The sequence below is a fragment of the Otolemur garnettii genome, unplaced genomic scaffold, assembly GCF_000181295.1.
Source record: "Otolemur garnettii isolate 467f Iridium unplaced genomic scaffold, OtoGar3 scaffold00003, whole genome shotgun sequence".
Lineage (NCBI taxonomy): Eukaryota > Metazoa > Chordata > Mammalia > Primates > Galagidae > Otolemur > Otolemur garnettii.
In genome coordinates, this window is record NW_003852398.1 from 17171095 (window position 1) to 17180324 (window position 9230).

At 41.7% G+C, this 9230-nt stretch overlaps 1 non-coding gene across 1 annotated transcript; it reads right to left on the minus strand.

Annotated features, from left to right (window-relative positions):
- Window positions 1-6073: 6073 nt before the first annotated feature.
- Window positions 6074-6180, minus strand: LOC111727284. Its single transcript, XR_002774867.1, has one exon. It is a non-coding gene; the product is annotated as a U6 spliceosomal RNA (small nuclear RNA).
- Between the last annotated feature and the right edge of the window lie 3050 nt (window positions 6181-9230).

Here is a 9230-nt window from a genome sequence, read left to right on the forward strand (position 1 = left end):
TAATTTCCTTTTGCCTCGGTTTCCTCATCTAGAACACGAGGGCTAATCAGGACATCCACCACCTCTAGATGCTGTGAGGATTAAAAAAGTTACCACATCTGAAGAGTGCTTTAGCACAGTGCCTGGCGCACATGGTATCGCAGCAAATGTTAGCCATTTTATAATCACCTGCACCCTGAAATTCCTGAATGATTATGTGTGGTTGTGAGTACTTGAATCTGTGTGTTGCAATTTTACAAACATAGGGTACTTTGCTGTATAAAAGCATTATCTTTGCAATAATAATAAATTAAAATGTGTTACCATCCATCGCCTATGAAACTGGCTAATAATGCTGCCTGGTATTGGTGAAAATGGGGGGACTGGAATATGCCTGTGCTGCTAATGTGAGTGCAAAGGGCCCAACCTTTGGGAACAGTGATTTGACAAAATGCCTCAGGTCCCTGAAACATGTCCACACTGGAGCCACACAGGGTAGGCACAGGAGGTCAGCTGGGGGCGAGAGGCAGGGTAGACGTGGGCAGGATGTCTGGCAGAGGTGAGATGCAAAAACTAGAATGGATCCAAGGAAACAACAAATCTCCAAGGAGTCCCAAAAATTCCAGGTAGGGGATATTATACAATGTGTGGTTAAGCAAATCAAGACTCAGGCGATTGTTACATGGGTATTAGAGACAATGCTAATTTTTTAAGTCTGGAGACACCCCAAAAAGTACCTCCAGGTGCCAACACATATACTCACCTGGCAGTTTCACAGGCATCTCCAGTTTAGCACACACAAGACGGGCCTAGGGACTTACCCCACCTCCCACCCAAACTGTTCATCTCCCAACATTGTAGTAAAAAACAAAAACAAAAAAACAGGCACAACTTATCTGGTGGTTCAAGCCCCAACTCAGGGAGTCACCCTTGATTTCTGCTTTCCCTTCACCATCCGCACCCCAGACACCCACCTCTAGTTCCCCATCAGGTCCTGTCTCTTCTACTTCCCGAGTAGATCGGAAACCCTGTCACTGTGTTCTGGGCCTTTTGTGGCTTCCCATCTGGGCTACTGAAACAGCCTTGCTGATTATGTTCATTTTCTACACTTGGTCCTCCCAAGGCATTCTCCAGGTCATAACTTGGATGCTCATTTAGAAATAGCAACCAGATTGAGCCACTCAATCCACCAGTTTCAAAAGCATCCATTTTTATGTTTTCTATCTCCTTCTCCTTGTCTGCCACCCATCTTCCCCTTGGCCACTGCCCTGCAGTCACCCCTGCCTTATCTTGGTTTCCCCAGAGAGAACTGGGTGCAACCCTCCTTCTTTGGCTCTTCCCGACATTCAGGTCTCTCCTCAAAGAGGTCTCTCCTCACTAGACTGCCCTGCAGTGTCCTCTAGTCACTATCACCATACCTCGTTCTATTGCATCCACAGCAATGAAATTCTTTTGACTTCTTACTTGTACTTTGTTTATGTTCCCCACTACCACACACACACACACACACACACACACACACACACGAATGTGAGCTTCTGAGAGAAGAACCCTGCTTGCCTCATTCACTGCTTATCCTCAGCACCAAGTACGTGGAAAATACTCAATATAGAGATGAGAACCAATCAGTGAATGAATATCTGGGTCCTTAGAAGGTTCTGGCCCCTTACATTCCAGTTCCCTCTAGTCATTCATAACTGCCATGGTGGTGGTGGAGAAAGGAAACAGAGATGGAGGAGAGGAATGGGCCACTGGTTCTGATGGACAGATGAGGAAAAATGTGTCTTGTTGAACAAGGGGGAAAGCCAGAGAGAGGGAAGTTCAAGACTTGATCTGGGTTTACAGAGCGAGTTGATAGCAAGATAAGAAGCTAAAGCTTCTCATGCATGGTGCTTGTCTACATTGCTCTGCATGTGTCTTATCACTGTGGCTACAGAGCTATTTCACAATGGTATGCAAAGATGAGAATTAGCTCCAGTCCAAAGGAAGTTCTCTTGCGACATTTGGTCGTGGGGTATGTGGGAAATCGGTTAATTAATAAGCATTCAAATGATGAAGTGTTGGAACTTTTTTGGGCTGAGACACCTGAGCTTAGTATTTGCTGTGGTTTAAACATGTCCGCAAAAAACATGTGTTGGAAATTTAATCCCCAAAGCAACACTCTTGGCAAGTAGGGCCTAATGAGAGGTGATTAGACCATGAGAACTCTACTCTCATGAATGAATGAATGCCATTATCTCAGGAGTAGGGTTATTTCCATGGAATTGGGTGTGTTATAAAAAGGTGAATTCAGTTCCTTTTCCCTGTCTTGCCCTATCTTTGCCCTTCTACTATAGGATAAGGGCCTGTATAGCAAGAAGGCCCTCACCAGATGGGGCCCTTGATCTGGACTTTCCAGCCTCCAGAACCATGAGCCAGTAAATTTCTGTGCACTATAAATGTCCCGGTCTGTGGTATTCTGTTATAGCAAAACAAAACAGACTAAGACAGAAAATTGGCACCAAGAAGTGGAGCTGTTGTTAGAACAAATATGTGAGTCAACGTTAGTCTCAACGTTAGTCTCAACGAAAAGTTCTGAGACAACGTTATGGTTCATTATTTCACTTTCAAGAAACACAGTCAACAGTGTCCTTTCTAATTCAGCCATGCAAGTTTCAACTAGCTCGGTTTATCAGTGTTAGCTGGGAAGGCTTCTTTTTTCTTTTTCTTTTTTGTCTACACAGATTTTACGTTTCTTGATTTTTATGTATCTTAAAACTTTCATAATGACCCATGTATCTGAAAATGCAGCTTTGGAGCTACATAATGAATAGAAGCTGGAAGCATTCAGAGGAGCAGGCTAGAAAAATCCCAGATTGCTATAAACAGAGCATTAAAGGCGATTTTGGTGAGAACTCAGAAGAGGAGAGCTATAGAGAAAACCTGAAACATCTTAGAGATTTCCCAAGCAGCTGTAATCAGAATGTTGATAGAAACATGGATGGTAAAGGCCACGCTGATGCAATCTCAGATGAAATTTATGAACAAGGCATTAGAAACTGCAAGAAGGGTCATCCTTGTGTGAAGTGGCAAAGAACTTGGCTGAACTGTTCCCATGTCCAAGGACTTAATGGAAAGCAGAATTTAAGAGCAATGAACTAGGATATTGTGTAGTAGAAATATCTTAGTGCAATATTGAGGAGATGTATGGCGTCTTTTAAGTGCACACAGTAAAATGTGAAAAGAAAGAAATGATTTAAAGATGGAATTTATAAGTAAAAGGAAACGTAACTTAGGGATGAGGATTCTCTCCCTGGCTAGGTGGTAGAGAATGAAAGAGAATTTTCATGAGAGGAAACCAAGAGTGTAGCCACGGGACCATTTGATAAGAAGATTATCACAGATAGAAGAAAGCCAGGTGTTATTCACCAGAACAATAAAGAATGACCCTGAAGGCACTTCAGAGATTAGCAGGACTGCCCTCCCTATTGCAGGCCCAGGGTGACAAGACATACAAGAGTTCCAGAACTCATCCTAGGAAAAAGTACTACATACCTCATTGTTCAATATCACTATGGTCGCCTTTGAAATATTCTCCTTAGGAAGCTATACACCAATACCAGTGCCTAGTCCACCCTTTAAAGCAACTTTGGAACTCTTGTTCTGGAATGACCATCGGAGCTATCAATGTATGGTACACAAAAACATGAAACAACAATGATGAATGCCAGTTGGCAAGACACCACTACATGTCAACATGAACACAGTTGTGAGATACTGGTATGCCAAGGCTACGAAACCTTACTGAGTTTTTTGTTCAGTGCTCCCAATGTAAATGCACAGTGGAAAGTCCTCAAACTTAATTGTCAGACCCCATATGTCAAAAGAGAGGCCTAACGTGCTCTTGGGATATCTAGGATCACTGCCTATGGCCAGCTCAGGTCTCTGTACCCTGAATTCTGGCATAGAGCTCCACAGTCACCCCAGGCTCAAGTGTTGCTCCACTGTGGCTTGGGAGGTGCAAGTGGCAAAGTTTGGCAGTGTCCATGTGGTGCTGAGTCTATAGACTCTGAGAATAAGGAGCTGTAGAGCCAAGGCTTCCTCTTCCTGGATTTCAAAGGCAGAGACTTGTCCCAGGGACAGAAGCACTGCAGAGACCCCACTAGCACAATGTCCAGCAGAACTCCAGGGTCAGAGCTACAGCTGAAGTCTTCACTGGGCCTAGTGGAGCCACAGGGGCAAAGCTTAACAACATGTAATCAGGACTTCATGAATGGATTAGTGGTGGTATCTCTGGTAGGAGTTTGTTGCCTCATAAAGGGCAAGTTCAATCCCCTTTTCTCTCTCCCTTCCTCTCTTTGCCCTTTCACCATGGGATGATGCAGCAAGAAGATGTAGTCCCTCAGTGTTGGACTTACCAGCCTCCTGAATCACCAAACAGAGTCCCTCAGTCTTGGACTTACTAGCCTCCAGAATCACCAGATGGAATCCCTCAGTCTTAGACTTACCAGCCTCCAGAATCATAAGCAAATAACGTTCTGTTCACTATGCTTTACCCAGTCTCTGGTATTCTGTTATAGCAGCACAAAATACACTCATATTCAGGACATGCCACTCTTCATCCTCTTTCCAGATCTGAAATCTCTTTTAACATTAATTTTTCCCATCTATACAATAGAAAACAAATGACCAATAAAGTTCCTGCTAGCCATGACATTTTAGAATGTTTCACTTTGACATTAGTTTCTTCCTGCAATCAAATTGATCTACTCACTGTCCTCCCTGTGCCTGGATTGGAAAGGGTTTCAATGATGACACTGAAACCCCTTCCAATGCCCCAAATCATTTGCCTTTGCTTATACTGGTTCTCTACCAATAATACTGTCAAGCCGTTACTGTTCTTTGAATTACTACCCAGCCTTCAACAACCAATAGAAAATCTGTTCCTCCTCTTCTTCCTCATTTTTTCCTGGCTGAAAATATTCCTTTTCATAAATTCTTAGAGAATTTATTGTCTAATCCAGGGGTTGATGAGCTATAGAATATAGGCCAAATCCAGGCATTAGCCAAATCTGTCTGTTTTTGTAAATAAAGTTTTATTAGAACATACCTCTGAAAATTTACTTATGAATTGTCTTTGACTGTTTTGATATAATGGCAGAATTGAGTCATTATAACAAAAAACAGTACGGTCCACAAGGCCTTAAAAATTTATTATCTGAAACTTACGAAAATGTTTACTCACCCTTAGCTAATCTATGCTTCTCAAACTTGAGTACAGAAAGATCCAGGCTGAGGTCCAGGCAGAAAGTATCCAAGGACACATATCAACATTGTGTATCTTCTTGGAGCATCAATTTTACTAGTCTTCGGAGGAAAAAAACAGTTATAGATATTAAAGCAAATACATTTGTACTATGGAGTGGAATCTAACATTTGCCCAAAATTTTAAGTTAAAATCCCAAACGTAGCCATAATTCCAAGTTTGGGAGGGCCCCTTCACATTGTTGCTAGTCCTAATTTGAGGTGAAAGTACATTTCTTCTGGGTCTTTGTATTCTCGCCACTTCTGGCACAGTGCCTGATCATGAGTACTCAGAAGGGGTGGTGTCATTTATTAAGGTAAATCCTAAAAGGACTTCATTTGTTAGAATGATTTGACGGAGTCCTGCCTGAAGACAGAGGGATGGACCAAGCGACTTTGCCTGCAGAGGTCTCATTCATTCTGCTGAGCTGATTAGTGCCTGGGCAATCACTATGTCAACAAAATGTCTAATAAGATTTTGTTAAATTAACAATATTCATATCAATGTCATCACTGAAACCCTTTCCAATCCAAGATTTCTGCCACCCACATACTCCCTAACTCTCTCTTTGTAATTATCCTACAGTTTGTTTTTTTTGTTGGTTTGTTTTTTGAGACAGAGCCTCAAGCTGTCCCCCTGGATAGAGTGCCATGGCATCACAGCTCACAGCAACCTCCAACTCCTAGGCTCAAGTGAGTCTCCTGCCTTAGCCTCCCAAGTAGCTGGGACCACAGGTGCCTGCCACAACGCCTGGCTATTTTTTGGTTGCAGCCATCATTATTGTTTTTTTTTTTTTTTCGGAGACCAGAAAAAAATATGGAACACTTCAGGAATTTGCGTGTTATCCTTGTGCAGGGGCCAAGCTAATCTTCTCTGTATCGTTCCAATTTTAGTATATGTGCTGCTGAAGCAAGCACGCCGTCATTATTGTTTGGCGGGCCCTGGCTGGATTCGAACCCGCCACCTTAGGTGTATGTGGCTGGCGCCTTAGTCACTTGAGCCATAGGCACTGAGCCTATCCTACAGTTTTAAAGGGAAAAACATAAATATGAACTCACCTGATGATTTTATTTTCTATTTTAGGTTACATAAAATAATTAAAAGTGGTCTTATTCATTTTTGCTTATAATTTTTTGGAGTGTGATACTTCTTGAAGCAATCTCCAGCATGAAGTCTAGGCTTCCTCTTGCATGTCCCACTATAGAAAATAGTTTCTCTCCTTCCACCTTTCTCATTTCTTCTGCTGCAAACCAGGCAATCCTTTGTGGTTTTTTTTTCTCATTTTGCATTATAAAATGTGTCTTCCCATTTAGCCCTTCCTCAGTGTCAGGAGATGATGATCTTTCCCTCTTTTCTTGAATTTCTGTCCCTCACATTGCTTCCAAGCCAAGTGATGAGATTTCTCCTGTAAGAAAGATGTTTTTGTGCTTTTTCTCCACTCTCCTTCTTATCCAATGAGTAAAGGATGTAGCTGTTCACAACTGCAGCTTCCATCAACCAGAGCAATAATTTCTTCCATTTGTAGGACCACCTTGTAAATCCGTAACATCCACAGTACTGATCAGCTCTGTCCACAATGCCCATAAACTTTGTGCATTCTAAAATAACTGTCAGTTTTTCAAATTGAACAGGCTGTTTCTTCCTATAACCAGCGATCAACTGCGTTTGAAGGCCAAAGAATGTACTCAGCATTGTCAGTAACCTCTTGTCATGGAATGAGAGGCACACCAACAAATGCAACGACAACAAGAAAACATGTATCGGACATCTTCCCACATCAGAGCAGAACAAGAAAGTCATTATGTCGAAGAAGATCCAACATAGGATGGGAAAGTTAATGTACAGCTCAAATCAGTTCCTTTCTGAACTGAAGGCAGGAACCTATCTTCATATAAATGAACGAGTGATAACCTAGTTGTTTTGTTATTAGTTTTGTTTGCCTTTTTCTTTTCCTTTAATGTAACTAATTTGTTTCTTCTGGAGCGGAAGATGGGGGAGGAGATATCAGAAAGTTTACCGCGTCCCTGACTATTCCTATTCCACCATATCCCACAATCCAAAGCATCTCTGACTTCTCCTGAGATGTGAACGATTGCTGTCGTATAAAACAGTGACCACTGGGTTTTGTTGTCTGGTGTCGTCCATCTTTGTCTTATTTTGGGATAACACATAAAGTTACAAAACTCAATTAAGAACCAGGAGATGACTTTGGCATTGGTTAAGGGCAGGGGGCAGAAAGTCAACCCTCGCCTCCAAGTCAGAGTCAGAGTCAGACCTGAGGTCAAACCCCAAACCTGCCTTTGACCCTCAGCTTCACTTTCAGGGAGCCACTTACCATTTCTGCAACTTCGTTTTTCTCTCCTATCATATGAAAATAGGAAACCGAGTGACCTTCAAGAGCCTTTCCAGCTATAAGCATCTACAGGTCAAGGCAGCATAATGAATGAAAAACTCAGGGGCACCATCACATAGACAGGCCTCAGAAATAGCCCATACCTGACTAAAAAAGGTTGGTTACAGAATTACTTGTATGATGTGACCCCACTTTAACGTTCTTATTTCAGTTTTTTTGTTTGTTTGTTTTTTGCAGTTTTTAGCCAGGGCCAGTTTGAACCTACCACCTCCGGTATATGGGGCCGGCACCCTACTCCTTTGAGCCACAGGCGCCACCTTTATTTCAGTTTTTAAACACATAGCACAAATCGTCCACATGGTTGAAAAAAATGTTAAGGAATAGATTTAGAAGTCTTCCTCCCATCCCTCATTCCACGTATCTTTCCACTTCCCACATGCAAAACTATTCATAATTTTGACACATAAACTTTCAGTTGCTTTGTGCAAATACAAACAAAAATTAATATACTACCTAAAAGATAGCATACTATACATAGTCTTCTGTACCTTGCTGGTTTTTCCCACCAAATACGTCTTTGAAAATGTTCCATATTGATATGGAGAATGTCTTCATTCTGTTTTATGCTCACATGAGCTTCCATTACAGGGAGGTACCATATTTATTCAGCCACTCCCCTATTGATAAATATATGGATTCTTTTCTAGTCTTTTTATTACAAGCAGTACTACAATGAATAACCATGAGATTGTATGCTTTTGAACAGGTGCAAACGTATCTATGGACAAACCCTAAGAAATGGGGTTTATTTTGTAATTTTGCATATTTGCAGTTTTGATAGAGATTGTCAAATTGCCCTCTCCAGAGATGACGCCAATTTACTCACCCACGATCCAAGTTTGAGTGCTTTGAGTTAGTGACAACGCTGAGTACATTCTTTGGCCCTCAAACACATATGCCGTTACCAAATTTGGGGTGCAGACTGATTTGACAGATTTTAAAATGGTTTCTCAATGTGGCTCTAATTTGCATTGCTCTCTTTTCTGAATGTGGCTGTGAATCTTTTCTTATAGTTAACAACCATTTGTCTTTCTTTCTCCGTAAATTCTTGTAGCTATCTCTCATACATGTAAATTTTTCAAACATACAATACTCTATATTGTCTATGGCTATGGACATACACAATGAAGGGCAGGAGGAACTCTCTCTACTCTCAACTGAGGGGCTGTTTCCAGAGAAGATGCTCACAGATGGGACAGAGGAGGGACACAAAAGGATTTCCACTGGGGGGTGACATTTTATTCTTTTTTAAAGGGCCATAAAGGCAATAATGCAGAAAGAAGATAGAAGAAGAAGAAAGAGAGGAAGGAAAATAGAAAACCGGTTTTTAAATCAGTGAACCTGAACTTGAATTCCAGCCAGAAGACATGCTCTGTGGCCTTTGCCAACTCTCCTACCGTCTCTCACATCTCTAAGACTTAGGTAACGTAATCATGATAATCCATGTAAAACTGTGATGAACACACCATTGCTGCTCAACACTCATATTATCATTGTCACTAGTAATTTGATTATTACTCAAAGGCATGCAACACCTCAAGCCAAGAGAAAAAG